This window comes from Dermacentor andersoni, chromosome 2 (assembly GCF_023375885.2).
Source record: "Dermacentor andersoni chromosome 2, qqDerAnde1_hic_scaffold, whole genome shotgun sequence".
In the NCBI taxonomy this organism is placed as follows: domain Eukaryota; kingdom Metazoa; phylum Arthropoda; class Arachnida; order Ixodida; family Ixodidae; genus Dermacentor; species Dermacentor andersoni.
Window position 1 is genome coordinate 72185762 of NC_092815.1, and position 18093 is coordinate 72203854.

Below are 18093 nucleotides of genomic sequence, written 5' to 3' on the forward strand. Positions count from 1 at the left end.
ATGTTTCCCAGCATCTCAGGTCTTTCTTGGAAGTAGAACATCTTGGACTGACTAATGAAGAGAGACTTTCGAAAGATGATGAATACGTCCTGAAGAACTTCCTGGAATCAACTATTAGAAACAATGGTCGCTATCAAGTTGAACTGCCGTGGCACAGCAATTGTTCCCAGCTTAAAAATAACCGGGATGTCACGTTAAAGAGGCTGGAGTCCTTGAAGAGAACGCTACATCGAGAACCAGAGTTTCAGAAGGAAAATTACACTGCCATTAGGAGTTACTATAACAAAGACTTCGCTGAGAAGGTCACAACGGACAGTACGAATGAACATATCACGTGATATATGCCACACCGAGTAGTAGTGTGGCGCGACAGAACTACTACTAAAGTACGGGTGGTATTCGACACCTCTTCTCGTGCTTCGGACTCACCTTCTCTTAACGATGTCTTGTGGACAGGGCCGAATTCGAACCCCAACATCCTCGACTTACTGCTGAAGTTTCGCAGCTTCAAGATTGGAATTATCGCCGATATATAAAAAGCGTTTCTTTAAGTGTCGCTGGCCGAACACGACCGAGACGCGTTTTGTTACTCCTGGTTTGAAGAAAGGTCTTTGAATATTGAAGAACTGCGCATGACAAGGGTTCCTTTTGGCGAATACAGCAGTCTCGTTCTCCTTGCTGCAACTCTGGGTCACCATTTTCAACTGGTAGAAGACAAATACCCTTCTACTGCCAAACTATTGAAAGATCATTTCTACGTAGATGACTTATTCATCGGAGCACAGAACAAAAAAGAGGCGCAGCAAATCATTAACGATTGCTTCCGTATGTTGAAAGAGGCAGGAAATTACACTGCCATTAGGAGCTACTATAACAAAGTGGACGACAAATGATGGACACTTACAAAACTTTTACAATAGTAGAGTCTTAAAGGTACAGTTCGATGTAGGAAACGAAAAGAATCTTGGTCTCGTTTGGGATACCGACAAAGACATCTTAAAGCAATCACTAACGAAGATGCTTGAATCATTGGACGAACAAAAGGTTACGAAGAGACAGATCCTAAGCTTCGCCTCACTCATGTACCATCCTTTTGGATTCTTAGCGCCGTTCGTGCTGGTAGTCAAGTTATTTATACAAAGTCTGTGGTTAGAGAAATACACCTCGAACTTCAACACTTCCTCAGTTCCTTCTTATACAGAGGAAAGCGTGGACTAAAATCCTGAGAACTGTTAATCAGCTGGAAGAGACATTTTGGTCGAACCCTCTTGGACAAGAATGTACAGGTTACCATCCACGCCTTTGGTGACGCCAGCCTAGTTGCGTACGGCGCCGTGCTTTACCTTCAGATGCGAGACTTCAAGGGAGCCGCAACAGTTCAGCTATTGCTAGCCAAGTCGAGAGTCGCACCTCTACAAAAGATAACTGTGCCACCTAGAATCTGCTGGACAAGCTACGTCTTGAAAAGAAACAAGCACACGCAAATCGTTCGGCCGAGAGCTGTTAAATATTATGCTCCGAAAAAGAAGAGAAGAAAACGAAGTTAGAAGCGAGCGTGGACACGAGTGCGCGCCTGCATTTTTCTTTAGTTGTTTTTGCAAGCGTCGAATAAACAAGACGTTCTCTACTTTGACTCCGCTTCCTGGTTTTCAACACTAGGAAACGAAGCGGGCGCGTGGCTCGGATCATGACGAGCCACAATAAATATGAGTATACTTGTAATGAATAGAGGGCCCTACACTCTAAACACGTTTACAGTCTTTGGGGTGTATATTTGCCAAACAACAATAATCGTCATCTGTCTTGCCCGCATTTCCTTTCTTGAAAAGGCTGCGCTCGTTACTTTCCTGTCGAGAATGTTCTGTCATGCTGATAACGCGCATGCCGTTCGTGACTTGGAAGTACCGGGCTCGCAGGATTAAAGAAAGGAAATGCGGGCAATACAGATGACGATTATTGTTGTTTGGCAAATATACACCCCGTATGATGCAACTGTTTTTAGAGTGTAGACTCCTTAGCAATATTACACCCCTTTGGGTCGTATCATAAAATAAAACCCGTCCCTTTGCACTCTGCCTCAGAACGACACAGCCATCGAACCACGGCGACGGGCTTACTATAGGTTGGAATGAAGTGTAGAAACGACGACTGGAAGTTTTTTTCACCGCTTGTCCACGGCTGATTGCTTTATTATGCATATTACGCAAAATAATTAGCAGATTTGAGTGAACAAGCATACTGTTGGTTGTTTGAAATTTGGTGGCAATAACTCACCTGATGGTGACATCTTTTCATTTTTCTATATATATATATATATATGTATAGAACACTTCGAGTAACCAGATATACTTTTTTCCTCTGCGCGTTGGCGTGTACTGTGTCACGTCCACCCGTATTCATCTGACTTTACAGAGTATGCAGGTAATTAGGCACTGCGCAGAGGGCCTCAGATTTGAAGCAGGATTCCCACATACTATCATGTGCAGGCGAACCTCACGGTAAGCCAGGATTATTTTAGGATGTTGATGCGCAATGTCGGATATTGTTGCCGGATATCCGCCTGATTAGGATGCTGCATGTGGGCGACTGCTTTTTCTGACTACATAGGTTTACGCCTTATTTCGTTCCATATACGTATATTTCTCAACATTTCATCCAATGCATACGTAATATCTGTGCAGAGAATAAAGATCAGTATGCAATTAAAGCATCCTGCTCTTTTCCTTTTTTTTTTTTTGCGTGCGCGCGTGCGTGTGCGCTTTCCTCTCACTTGTTCGACGTCCTTAGGGGAATAAGCAGCGCTTTATAATAGGAGCACATGTGATGACACGTACGAGCACTGACAAGCAGCTCTGATGCTTATACGAAGGAGAAAGGTACATGTAGGCGGCATTATCAAGGGCAAGAGGGAAGGACAAATTCACAAATAAACGCTGAAGACGGGATAGAACTCTTTTTTAAGCCAATATATGAAAGGCTCACTGACACAGGATACACCACATTTGCAGATAGCAGATCTATATATCTTCCTGATATCCTTTAAGGATGATGCATCCGTGAAAGTTTCGAATGCATCGGCATGCGTGCGCCTGGCTAGACAATTGGCTACAAGGCCCACCCATTATCGTATTCGCGCATTTGCGCAGTCTGTAACATTAAAATTAAATTCTAGGCAAGTACGTGCCCAAATTACGATCTAATTATGAGGCACGCCGCGTAGTGAGGCACTCCGGAATAATTTTTTATATGTGTGTTACTTTAACACGCTCACAATGCACAGTTCACGGGCTTTTTTTTTTTCCGTCGCACCCCATCGAAATGCGGCCGCCGCGAACGGAATTTGATCCCGTGCCTTCGGGCTTAGCACCATAACGCCAAAGCCACTATATACCACCACGGCGGGTGCCCATATAGCATTACTACAACGACCCCTTTGGCCTGCGTAGAAGCGGCCGCATATAATCGCATAGTGTAAGCCATTTCCACTGGCGCATATAGCAGGGACAGACATGCTTCTTCTAACAGTAGTTTGTTTTTCTACCATCTTGGTAGACCTTCTCGCGCTGTACAGCTATATTTGTGAGCAGTGCTATGAACAGAAGCTTCATGTCTGCATTGTTTATATTGCGAGATACTTTAAGGACATGGTGACTCTCAGCAACGAACAGATCGGCCAAATTCATAGAGCTGCTTCTTGCTTGTGTTGCTGAACTTGGAGAGGAAGGCTTCGAGGACACTACTTATAACAAGCTCGGTAAATGATGCCTTGAAAAAGCTTTTATAACTGCGAGTTGAAGTTAATTTCCACTCAATGTGGACAAGATCCTAATATTTCTGCGGTCAAATAAGCTTTTCAGGAGCCTCTTATAACAAGTTTAGAATGAGCAGAATGTAAGCGGCAAAAGGCTCCGCGGGGCCTCAGTATATAGCGTCAACAATCGTGCATGTCAGACAGAGCTAGCCCGATATCTAAAGGGTGTCGTCTTCCCTTGCCTTCATCTGAAGCATAGCGTCTCTACACAAGTGCGCACCCACCAGCCGTAATTAGCAATGTGTTCACGTATTGTGAACACATCACCGTGTATTTTCGTCATCGCCACAGTATGTATATCGCTCCTCCTACTACTCGCAATGATTGTTTTAAATACAGCTTCTTTCCGAGAGCAATAAAACAATGAAATCTATTATCAGACTCAATAGTTAGGACGTCATCTTTACGCGACTTTCTTGAAGATGTCAAAAGCACATGTGTACGCATTCCATAACTCGGCCAAATGGTTATACTGTACACCTGGGTATTGTATTACATGCTGTATTTGCCATGGCGCCACTATCAGTGCATTACCCAAAATGTACTTTATTTTCTTTGTCGTGTAAATATATTTTTGCTTGTATTGTGACCTACCACTCCTGTAATAGCCCAAAGTTGGACTGACAGTATCAATAAATGAATGAAATGAAATAAATGAAAATTCTCGCGTTAAATGTGGGCTGCAACACGGTTACCGTGGTCAGAGAGGCCTCGAGACCGCACGGCGGCGCAGACATTCGCAAAAATTGTTTAGTGAATACGGGTAATAAAAAAAAAAAATAACTGTTGGGTTTTACGTGCCAAACAATGATATGATTATGAGGCATGCCGTTGTGAGGGACTTGGAATTAATTTTGACCACATTACTCTTGACCACATGCTTTGGCAGTGCCCCGCGGTCTTCACAGACCGTGACAAGGAACAAGAATGGTGGCGGCAAATGCTACACAGTGAATCACTCTCTGACCAATTACGGGCAGTCCAGAAGGCCCGCGATGTGGCTGAAGGGCTCGGCCTGACAGTCCCAACGTGGGAGCGGCCCGCGTCAACGTATGGTTGACCTTCAGGACCCAATAAAGTTCTCCATACCATACCATACCATACCAGTTGACCACTTCGAACGTGCACCCATTGCCCGGTACGCTGACTTTTTTTACTTTGTTTTGTATTTCGACCCCATCTAAACGCGGCCGCCATGACCGAGATTCGACCCCGTCCCCTCAGACTTAGCTGTGCAATGCCAAAGTCACATACGCCACCATACGAGTAATTGGAATGGTGTTCAGCTCACCATTTCGTTTCCGTTCTCGGCCCCACCGTGTAGTCGCCGGGCGCCTTCTACCATAGGCACCGTGTATCAGCTCACTTTGAACACGACTGCATACATAACTCTCTGTGCATGTTCTTCGTTTCTGAACTTTTCTTTCCATGTTTCAGTCTCTGATTACCTTTCTCACAGTGTAGGGTAACAAGCCGGGTAGCAAACCGGTTTGTCTTTTGGTTGAGCATTCCTACTTTTAGGCATATCATTACTATCAATCACTCTGGCTTTTCTCTACAAAAGCGGTTTACTTATCGTGTGCATCTTTGACAGGCCTTGCGACCAGGACGTGCATTTCCTGTTTGGACGCCACTGAATAACGCGCCCATGCACAGTATATGCCCTCGAGGCATGCGCAAATTTTGCGTTATCGCTCTAGCTTTCGTTTTCTTTTTTTTTTTTTCGTACAAAGGGCGAGCCCAGGGGCTTCATTGTGTCTCTCACCGTGCCATATTTCCTATATAGCAAGGTGTACAACTGCAAGGGTAAGTCGTTTAACACCCATTTTGCTTGCATCGCACAAGAACTGGAACCTATATTTCTCTGTTCCAGTCTAAGTCCAAAGTTCCTCTCTCCTAGTAGCAATGTTGCACGGCTAACTCGCGGACTTTTCTTTTGTTGCGCAATACTTACCGATGGAAACGACTCGCCTAAGAAGCGGTAACCCGCAATATTGGTCAACGACGCGGAACACGAACTTAGACTTGCGGCGCACCGAAGCGTTATACGTATAGGGGGAGAGCGGGCCAAAGTGGCCCCGACTCCTTCTCTTTAAAACGGTGGGGTGGCAAACGCGACGGCCAGTCTACTAAATAATCGCTCCAGACTCGCAAGCGGGCAGCCCGAGGAGGCCGAGCGTGAAATCCGCTAATTAAAGGCAGCTCGCCTGAGCCGTTAAAACGTAGCAGCCAGAGAGCAGTGCTCTACAAACGCCGGTTCTCCGCTGGTCACGTTCACATGCATCGGCGTCGCTGGCTCGCGGTGCGTAGGCGCGCAAAGGACGGCGGCGCCACGTAACGCTGGCAGCGCCACCGACGCACACAAGAGTACGCAGCAAGATAGTCGCCGCCGCACGCCCGCGAGCTGGCACGTTTTTCAAGTTGATTGCACCATTGTTCCGAAGGCCTTACTGAATTATGGCGCGTTTTACCACCGGTGTCGCGCGTGAGCGACTCCGCGAGGCCCGCCGACACTTGGCTCGCGGACCCGCGCGTGCTTTCTGGACTCTGTCCTCGTACTGTACGTGGTATTTAATTAAATTATCCATAGAGACTGCGCCCGGAGCGCTCGTTGCGATTGCCCCGCCCTTGGAAATAGGCCGCTCGCTGTTCCTCGCAATCCTCGTAAGGGCTGGCAAGTAAGGGGAAGCCGAGCAACGGGACACTTGACAACACATTAATTCTCCCAGAAGCTTAACGTGAAAACATGACTAGTGGTCCTGTTTCTGTGGCTTTATAGTGGCCACTATAAGGTGCAACTCCTGTTGGAAGTGTAAAGTGATAGGAAGAACAAAAGAAATGCAATTCCAACACATCATTTCGGAATCTATAGATATGTTTACGCGAAGCGAAGCTTTCGTGAGACGGTTAATGGAATGCTACAGAATTTGCCCATTTCGTTCCTGCGTCTTTGGCTTAAAGGCAATTGACGCGCGCATGTTGTTACGGTCAGCCTGCAGGGTACTGACCTGCAAACCTTTCACGGCCCGCTGCACTTGTTTCGATCGTCCTGCGGGGTAGCGACCTTCGAACCCTTCTCGGTCCGCTGCGACGAATCGTTTTGGAGAGCCAACAATGCACCTCTTCGGAGAACCGGCTACGCCAGCTAGATTAACCGACCATGCACCTCCTTGGGAGAACTGGAGACCACCGCAAAGTTAATCAACCATGCGCCTCCTTCGGAGACTCGGCGACGCCAGCAAGGCTAGCCACGTCTGGCGGACCGAGTATTGTTAGTTCATTCGCTGTCGCCTTCACAGTGTACTTGGAGCAAGAGAACTCCTGGAAAAGGGGGTTTTGCGGTGCGCTTTCGCGGGCCCCAGAATTCGTCACAGTCTGCTGACAGTAGCGGCTGCTACCTGAGAAGTCAGCTCTGGAATCAAGAGGCGCCCACTGGCGTCAAGCGTGACAACCCATGTGTACGAGGACCCGCTCACATCAGTGTGTTCAGTGAGACCAAAGTGCGGAAGAGAGTGTGTGAGCCCTCCCCCTCAAAGGTGGGTCGACTACAATGTCGTTGGACGCTCCCATTGGACGAAGGTTGAACAGCAATTTTTCCTCACCTAGGGATCTAAGCAGGACAGAGGGTTTTTAAGCAGCAGTTTGTCGGCTGCTAGTCGTGCTCGTGTGCTCGTGTGCTCGTGTGATCGTGTGATAGTGTGCTGTGTGTTTCGTCTTTCGTGCTCCATTTGGGAGTCATGCTAGGCTGTTGAAATGTACCTCCGGTCGTAATGTAAATACTGTAAATAAATCCCGTACTCCTAGTTCTCGATGAGCGCAGGTTCCTCCCTACAACCACGTCCCAAGCGTGGGTGAGTTGGACGACGGCATGGGCCAGCTACCACTTCTTTCAGGCCCGCCTACAACCCGTACAACTGGTAGCCAACGACGCGAAGTCCGTCCCTTCAACTACGTCTAAACCTTGCAACTGGTTGCCAGCGGTGAGATTGTCCTCCAACTCTTATAATGTGCTCTACGCTAGTTGACAAGTGTTATATTGAGTCGTATATCTTAATTTCTTCTTGTTTATTTAAATTGTACCGGCCGCGTCTTGGCCGATCGCTCGTTGGGGTTATGTGCCATAGCATGCAAATCATAATGCTTAACACGCGCAGATCATCTCAAAGATATAGTTGGCGTTGGCGCGATATGTACCGCCCGCTTCTTCGCCAATCACCCGTTGTGGGCACGTGCCATTGTACCGCTCGCTTCTTGGGTATGTGCCATTCTACAGAAATCATCATCTTCAACACGCGCACACGCCTCTCATCCGGTCCCTCGTTGTAGATATGTGCCACAGTGGACTATCATAACCATCATCAACACACATCGACCATCTCAAAGAGCTGGTTGGCGACACTGACCTGTTTCCTTTTTTGCCGATTCTTATAAAGCCAGCAAATGATGAGGTCATTGTTGATGTTAAGCGGCTAGGCAGTTAACGCTGCCTGAAGATTGCATTCAATTGTAGATATATACCCTCGCATGTTAAAGTGGGACACTTCAGACATGCAGTGCGGCCTTTCATTGCGAAACCTCTTCAGTGCCGCAAATACTTGAAACTGGGACACGTGAGCAGTGTCTGCGGAAATCAGGCAGCATGCCCCCGCTGCGCCGTGCCCCACGCTGTAGATAAATGTGGCGCGAATGTAATGAAGTGTTTGAACTGCGGAGGGTCACATGAAACTTCATCGAAGAATTGCGCACATATTAAGAAGGAAATGACCATCTTCAAAGAGGTGGCGAGAGGTCATTCATCTCATCGCGAAGCCGCCGATAAAATAAGGAAGCGACGTTCCCATCGCCAGCGCTCCTCAAGGAAAGCTGTTGCCTCTGCACCACGCGTGCCACTTTCCACAACACCACCTCCTCCTCTACCGCCCAGGCCAGGCACTGTGGAAACGACCGCGAACAACAAGGCCCCTGAGAAGACAACATCTGCCGAATCTTGGCCGGCTCTACCGAAACGACAGCATTCACCAATAGAATCCCAGCAAACTTTTGCTGGACAGCCCCGACGTCTACTATCCGTGAGTTGTGCGAGCAAGACAGACAGGTGGCTGTAAGGCTGTAATCGCTAATTAATACAATGTGCATCATACTGAACAAGCTGCAAACACCAGCAGCTCGAAGTGCTCTGCAAAAATTGGATGCACTAAATCCAGTGCTTGCTAGCAGCGCTTAAGCACCATGGCTCGACCAATAGTTCCCTTCCCCACTGAAGTTAAAAGTGCGTCGATCTTTCAATGGAACGCCAGAGGTATAAGGACCCGTATAGCAGACTTTCGCCATTCATTTTTTACAAATCGCTTTCCCAGACTGGTAATTTGAGAACCAAATACATCAACTCCACTCAGACTGTCCGGTTACGAATCTTTCGTCTCGTCCACATGCGGTGCGAGCACAAAAGTAATCATCTACATCCGCACGGACTTTACATATGTCGATAACGCGTTAGAGCCTCGTGACGGCAACCAATATGTCTGCCTGAATGTCAAAAAGAAGGAGGCGTCATTTACATTAATTGGAGCCTACATATCCCCAGCAAGTCACATCGACGGCAAACGACTTAAGAAAATATTACTAATGAACAATGGCCCCTGGGTTATAACAGGTGACTTCAACACGCATCACCAGCTATGGGGAAGCACTAAAATTGATTCCAAAGGCAGGATTCTCGCCTCCTTTGCTGCCGACCATGATTTGTGCTGTGTGAATGACGGGAGCTCTACATTTCTGCGAGGCACGACCTATAGTAGCTGCTTGGACTTAACTTTGATGTCACGGCGCTTTGCCTCGAGCGTCCAATGGTTTACTGAGATAGAAACACATGGAAGCGACCGTATTCCGACATACATAAGGATTAGAGGAGTTGAGCCACGCTCCTGTACTGCCTTGCGTACAGTTGATTGGTCAAGGTTTAAGAAGGATATGGATGATGCATGTCGGGAAGGCCTTTCATACACTATCGAAGTTGCAATCGCACAGGCATTGAAAACATCCATGTGCTCGCTTACAAGGTCAACAAGGCGAACAAACTTGGACATAGAACTGTAGAGGCAGCGTGCGGCATGCCGATAGGCGGAGAGAAGGTATAGGCGCACGAAGTCCGTCTTGGATGTGAGGGCTTCATGACGCATACAAAAGAATGTCCAGCGTCGTATGGATAAATTGGAAGATACAAGCGATGGAAAACTTTCTGTCAATCGCTTCATCCCAGAAAATCGCTCTCGCACATATGGAGAATGGTTAGGGGTCTTCGCTCATCTACGCATCAAAGGATGCCCTTTGCTGCTCTGGCCCTCTACCAACTCCGCTCGGAACTTGAAGTGGCTGAAGAGATCTGTGCACGGGTTGCTGACCGTAGTCATCACTACTGACGCAGCGCTGAATGACATCCATAAGGCACGTGTACCAGAAATGAACGTGCTATTTTCACTCAAGCGACCTTCTCAAAAGTGATTATCACTCACCAAGAGTGCGAACCGTCATCTTTTACACCGGCGGCGAAGCCTTCATCTCCCCTGTGGTGCATGCGACAGTCTTAATTGAATTTTGCTTTTCCTGGAAGTACAAAGGCCAATCATTCATCGCCGGCTCTGAAGCAACTTACGCTCCTATTACTGCACCAGACGTATCATGACCAGATACATATATATACCAAGGTTCGACCTCACCTACTAGCTCAACTGCCGCATTCGTTGTTCCAGTTAAGCAGGTTGCAGTTAGATTCAAATTGTCACACATGACTACATCTACGTTGGCAGAACTTGTAGCTCTCCATGCCTCTATGACGTACGTCATCGAAGAGCCAACACAGAAATCTGTCGTATTTTGCGATTCTAAGGCAGCTCTTCACAGTATGAAGTCTGTATTACATCACAGAACTTGCGAGTAGCTGACATCTGACGCCAGGGAAGTGCACACCATACTCTAGAAAGAGGGCACAACATTATATTTCAATGAATTTCTGCTTCCTATGGCATCGTCGGCAACAGCCTTGCTTACAAGGCTGCCCGATCTGCCCACAAAGGTACCCAGACGCATCCAACACCTTTGGTGAGGTCGGACGCTGCCAGGTAACTTCGCCTACTTGCACGAAAAAACTAACAAGATCTCTGCATTTCAAGTGCCTTCAATTGCCAGTTACATAATCTGGACCCCACGCTACGGCTACAACTGCTATCTAGCCTTTCCCGCGGCGAAACAACCTTGGTCTGCCGCTTGTGGCTGGGAGTGGCGTTCACGAACGCCTACTTCTATGGTTTGGGAATGGCCGAGGGGCCAGTGTGCGACTCCTGTGGGTGCGAGGAAACCATCGAGCACCTATTGTGTACCTGCCCTCGCTACGATGTATAACGCCTCTCTCTGCGGGCAAGTTTACACCAACTATATGCTCAAGACCGTGCACCGAGTCAAAGATACTCCTACCGTGGCCACGCGCGTCACTGGCAAGAAAAGCGATTCGTGGACTAGTACAATACTTGAAGTGCACCGGCTTAAAGGGCCGTTTCAGTGTCCCTGTGTATAGTGTCCCGTTCACACGCACTCAGTGCTTACTCTCTCCATTTTGCTTCTTTCTATTCCGCTTTCCCTCACCCCCAGTGTAGGGTAGCAAACCGAGTGCTTGTCCGGTTGACCTCCCTGCCTTTCCTGTCCTTGCTCTCTCTCTTTCTTCCTTTTTTTACACATCGGTGGTTCGCGATGGCACAATACGTATACGGCCCGCCTCCTAGACAATCCCCCGTCGTGGGTATATGTGCCATTGTATAGAAGTCATCGTCACCGTAATCAACATGCGGATGCGCTTCTTGGCCGATCTGCTTTTGTGGGTATGTGCCATAGTACAGTGGTCTAGCCAGACATAATTTTTCGAGGACCTGCGGGAGGAGAGCCCATGCTCTGTGTGCTATCTAATAACTGCGCCACTGACGTAGCAGGGAAATCATCATTACAATCAACACTGGGTAACCATCTGAAACATATATAGTTAGCGTTGGCACGGGAGAAGCATACGTGCATTTTTGACCTAATCGGTACAGCCCCATAATTAGCAGCATGTAAAAAGGCATATCTTCACATTTTTATGGCGTAAGCATCGTATGCAATGAGGGCTTACATCAAGGCCCCTTCTCCATTAAGGTCCATGAAGTCCTTCGGAGACCACAGTTTGTAGAAAACTCGCATGTTAGATTGGCATGCAAAACCGTGCAATAATATCTTCACAGCCAGATTTTATTCAAATGATTTAACAACTGAAAAGCGTTTATGGCCACAGAGATTTCGAACCGGAGTGGTGTTCATTGTTGATGAAGTGTATGATTTTGCCTCCATTTTAGAGAAATGCTTGCTGTATCAATCGCTTTGTGCTTGTAGACGAAGCTATGACTGCTTTGACCGCTATTTATAGCCTTCGCACGTAATTTTATCTTTGTAATTAATATTATGAAAGAAAATAAAACGGACGTTTATGGCCTAATGCTTGTACCACACTTTATCTTTCCGTGGTCGAGAAACTTCCGCCTGTGTCCTCGGCCAGAAACAATCGATCACTATTTTTTACATTGTCAGGTCGTTGTGTCCGTTTGGGACATTGTATACAGAGCCCAAATGAAATATATACAGGGCGTCTCCGCTAAATTTAGCCAAGCTCTTCAACGAAAGAGAACAATTACAAACTATGTGGGAAGATGCAATTTCAAGACCTACGGTGCTCGGTTGTCAGACCTCTTACGACTGAACACCATAGGACTTAAAATTGTGTCTTGCACCGTGTCTGTTTAATCTATTTGTGTTTGTTGTTGTTGCTGTTGTTGAACAGCTTAGGTAAAGTTAGCTGGGACACCCTATAGAAATAACACTATACTGAATTCGCTGTCTGTCATTTAGGAATCCCGGTGACCTGCTCTACGATACGATTCTACTCCTTGGCTTATATATATATATATATATATATATATAAAAGGGAAAAAAGAAAGAAAAGAAAAATAAAGAAAAAACAAAGAAAAACCTTTGATGACGTCCTCGATGGGGGAGTCGAAACTCGATGCCCCAGTACATCAGCCAGGAGCGCCAATCTTTAGGCCGCGACAGGCCACGCGCATGTGCCACTCCCATTTACGCCAAATACGAAGCAATAAAATAGGTAAATTAATAGCGTCTGGTTAACGGCTGCAAGAAAGCTTCCCTTCACATAGATTCCAAGATGTGCGTTGGAAGTTGCACAATTTCTTTCTCGCAGCTTTGACCAGAGTGACATTTTAAGCAGACATTGACATGGAAAGTTGGGTGGGCCTTTACAAAATACCAGTCTCCAAAGCATACCCAACGCCCTTTCTTAAATTACACCGGAAGTAACGGCACCCTAGACGAAACGGCAAATAAAAATCCAGGAAAGAAACGGAGGCGACCTGCTCCACCGCTTTATTCCATTTACTAAGGGAGAGTAAAAGCTGAGAATAGTGTTGCACGTGACAAGGCAAACGAGCAGCAAGCTATAAGTAGCAAATGATTTTCAAATAAGTACACTGAAAAGCCAGTGATCATAAACTTCCGTCATGAACTTTCTGTTTTAAGCTATTAAGTTGGGACTGCATGTTTCCTAACTCGAGTTTCCCAAGCCTTTTCCCACTTTCATGCAGGTCCAGCAGTTCCGAAGTGTGTCTCTTGAGGAAGAGGAAAAAGGAACGATAACACACACACGTTCTTCAGAACTAGTACAAACTTGGAGGCCCACATACTCATAAGGAAGAAAAGCGCGGAAAGCGCCTTCCCTTCAAACAGAGCAGACGCAGCATGCCCCGGTGTGGTTGCACATATCCCGGGCAAAAGTATCGGCAACTAACTGTGACATCGTCTTATCGTGGAGGACACATCCAAGCAAGACACGCATGAAGACGTGCCGGTTAGTACGAGAAATAATAAAGGCGCCTCCCTTAAGTAGTTATTCCACTCCAGCGGAAGTCGCCCACGCACGATCTCCTTATAGCAAACTCAAACCACGTATTGCTGTTCTTGATCGGGAAAACCTTGGAATAAGTGGCTTCCACTTGTGGTTAACCTACGTCCGCTACTAGTCCCCAGTAAACTAAGCCGTACAGACAGGAATGAAAAAGGTTACCACTTCGCCTCGAGTTCCCAGGAAGCACGTTATCGTTCGTTTTCTCCTCTATATTTTATTTTTATTTTTACTTCCATAGAAGACACAGCTACCAGACCTGAAAAATGTGCTTAAATTGACCACGCGTAATTGCGTTTGAATATGTAAGCAAATAGCGGGACATGTTTTCTTTTCGACGTTAGGGCTGCAAGCTCCGCGATACGCTTGCATGGGCACAGGTCAGACGTAAAGGCTAAGGTAAAGACATAGCTTCTTATTTTTTTGCGTGTACATCTTTCTATCGTCTTCAATTCATTTTACCCCTAACTCCAGCACAGGGTAGCCAGACCGCATACACTGGCTAATCTCCCTGTCTTTCTCTCGCTCTCTGTATTGCTTTTGGAAAGAGACGCGACTGTTTTGCACTGTGCTTCGTGTATCCTGTAGAACGCTTTCCTTGTCTGCGCCTTCTATATAGCGCAAAAAAAAAAAACACACACAGTTTCCGCTGTATACGCTGATCGATAGGCATAACGTTAAGAGACAGAAAGAGAGCAATTTGGATCAGCTAGCAAGCGAGTATAGACGATATTCTAATTGAAATCAAGAGGGAAAAATGGAGCTGGGCAGGTCATGTAATGCGCCGGTTGGTACCAAGAGAAGGAAAACGCAATCGACGACGACAAAAGACTAGGTGGAGCGATGAAATTAGGAAATTTGCGGGCGCTCGTTGGAATCGGTTGGCGCAGGACAGGTGTATGGAGATCGCAGGGAGAGGCCTTCGTCCTACAGTGGACATAAAACAGGCTGATGATGATGATGATTGTGATTATGATGATGATGGTGATGATGATGATGATGACGACGATGATGATGATGATAATCAACTCACACAAATCCCCATTTTGTTTGCACTGAAGCGACAGGCCAGTGCAATACATCCGCATGCATATATGCGTCCCTGCTAATGTTCAGTTTACAGCGTGATAGAAAGTCTGATTGTAAAGGTAATAGCTGCTTTTTTTTTTGCTTTTTCGGCCATTTTAGTCGTTGGTCGGGGGTCCGTCGATGGTCAGTGGTCGGACTCGGCAAGAAAAATATTCCCTCTCCCTCGCTCTCTCTCTCTGTCGTTCCTCCGCTTGCTTTTTCGCCAGTTCATTCAATCGTTCGGGCTATTCACTTAAATCACAATCATCGTCGAAAGTCACTGCACAATGTTTTTTCTTGTATAACTGAGATTCCAATGTTTAAACAATGTTTAAACAATGATTCTAAATAAAACATACATGTTCGAGTGCTCCTTATTTCATTACGAAGTTCTAGCCGCCACTGAATGTACCACGTTCTTATGCCGCGTTAATATGCCGCATATTGATCAGGGTGGCATTTACAAAAGCTTTCTCTCTCTACGTTGGAACGTGTGACACGTGAATGCGCGACGACTCTTGCAGCGCCGAAAAAATTATGGAGCACCTCTTCTGCCTTGGTTCCCGTTACGACGTTCAACGCCGCCTTCTCCGGACAGCAATAAGCCGGCTGGACAAAAGGCTGATTTTAGAAGCCCAAATCCTTAGCATGGCCCTGTGCGTCGCTGGCGCAGAAAGCAACGAGCGCGTAGCTACAATGCGTCAAGTCGACAGGTTCTATTTGACGATTTATATACTTGGTGTGTATCTTTACGTGCGCTTGCCATTAGTGCTCTTTGTGTCACCTTATTTCCCTCTTTTCGTCCACTTACCGTTTTCCCGCAGGGCAGGTTAGCGAGGCCAATGTGGGTTGGGTTGACCTCCTTAGCTTTCCTTGCTTCTCCCTGTCCTTTCTCGTGTAGGCAAAACTATTCTTTTCTCCTTCTCTCTCTTAAGTACAAGGACGCGCCCTTTCTCTCATACTTCCCGCTATTACTGTCCCCTGGAGTAAGGTAGAGAAGCAGGCGCTCTTCGGTTTAACCTACCCTTACTGGCTGTCATTCGTTTTTCTTAAACGTTTCACATGCTCATCTGGGACGAGGCGCTAGTTCTCTTGCGTAGGTTCACATCGGATATTGCAGCATTAGCGCAACGGTAGGGAAATCAAGTGTATCGCTGCCTGTGGCGCCTGCCCCATTTTGCGGAAAAGCAATATTCAAGTGTATATTTTGGCGGTTTAGGTTGCAGAGTGAATAAAATTAAGGATAACATAGCTTCCGCTTAGCGCACTGATAACAGCATATGAAAAAAAGGGCATTCAGCAACAAATGCATAGATATATTACAAATTGAACAATAAAAAATTTTCAAGAAAAAAATGTAAAGAAAACACCATAAATGAAGCACTCAGTAAAGGCGTCCTCATCTATGCGAGCTTTGCATAGTGGAGACAGCCTTGACTGTTTACATTCTGCCTCGTACTTCTTCTCTGTCGATCAGCGCTCAGGCTATATACTGGCAGATACCTATGCATCCCTCAGACAATGAGAAGACTACCTTTATAACGCTGGATGGACTCTTCGAGTTTAATGTAATGCCTGTCGGCTTGTGTAATGCTCCGGCACATTCGAACGATTTATGGACACGATTCTGCGCGGACTTCGATGGGAAATATGCATGCGTTACCTGGACGAAGTTGTCATTTACGGCAAGACATTTCACGTGCACAACAAAAGACTGGAAGTTGTAGTTGACTGCATACTGCAAAATGGACTAATATTAAACTCCAAAAAGTGCCACTTTGTCAAGCGTCAAACGCTTGTTTTTGGTTTCCTCGTCGACAAAGAAGGCATTCGCCCAGACCCGCAGAAGCTTGCAGCCGTTCGTGAGTTCTACTAGCCGAACACGGCGAAAGACCTCCGCAGTTTCCTGGGATTGTGTGCATACTTTAGCCGTTTTATTAAGGACTTTGCACGCCTAGCTCAGCCGCCCACGACACTCCTTCACAAAGACACACCGTTTATATGGCCTACTGAACGTGAGTGAGTGAGTGAGTGAGTGAGTGAGTGAGTGAGTGAGTGAGTGAGTGAGTGAGTGAGTGAGTGAGTGAGTGAGTGAGTGAGTGAGTGAGTGAGTGAAGTAATTTATTTCGGTCCAGAGAAGACGCAGGGGAGACCCCGCTCCATCCGGCTAGTCCCACGTAGGGACCGCCAAGCCGAGCTTGAAGGCCCGATCGCGGGCACTCTGGACGGCCAGGGTTTGGTCGTTGAGTTCGGGGCTGCCCAAGAGCGCAGCCCACCTATCCTCGCTGAAGGAGGAGCCGATGGCTTCACACTCCCACAACACATGGTCCAATGTTGCCCTTAGTCCACAGGCAACCATTTGCTCAGTTGCTTAGTCAGGCAACTGAGCGCCACTTTGATCCTGAGGGCCCAATTGAACTTCACACCGATGCTAGTGGGCTGGGCGTCGGAGCAGTACTCGTACAGATACATGGCGGACGCCAACAAGTCATTGCCTACGCAAGCCGTACCCTCACCAAGGCTGAGCGAAATTATACCGTAACAGATTTGGAATGCCTCGCAGTATAATCTTCGCCACCCGCAAGTTTCGACCATACCTGTACTGCCACCACTTCACGATAGTGACAGACCACCACTCTCTTTGCTGGTTGGTTGGACTGCACGATCCACCTACATGATCCATCTTCTTCTCCTCATTTCATTCCCTCCTCCCGAAAGAATATGCAGGCGTATAATAATAATAATAATAATAATAATAATAATAATAATAATAATAATAATAATAATAATCCAGCTGATTAGCTCAGGGCTCATTACAGGTTAAAGAATACGACTTTTCTATAACGTACAAGAGGGGTCGCTTTCACACCGATGCTGACTGTTTATCTCGCCTTCAGTCAGCAAGCACACGAGATACGGACGATGACTTAGATGAATACCTCCTTACCATCTCTGAACAGTTTTCTGATGCGGCTGCCATCAAGTGTGAGCAACAGTATGACCCTTCCATTAGACCTATTCTTGAACCCGCTCGGTCAACAGCACGGGGCTCACCTTTCATTATTGTTGACGGTTTATTGTATAAGGCGAATTATTCTGCTGACGGCGCTCCACTTCTCCTCATGGTTCCCCAAACATTGAGACTTATGATCCTTCAGGTCATGCACGATGACATGACGTCAGGCTAGCTTGTCTTCGCTCCGACGCTCCACCTATT

At 46.8% G+C, this 18093-nt stretch overlaps 1 protein-coding gene across 1 annotated transcript in view; it reads right to left on the reverse strand.

Moving 5' to 3' along the window:
• Positions 1–18093, reverse strand: part of LOC126541862 (vasopressin V1a receptor-like) — a 76018-nt gene that overhangs the window by 42781 nt on the left and 15144 nt on the right. The gene's annotated exons all lie outside the window — the stretch shown is intronic.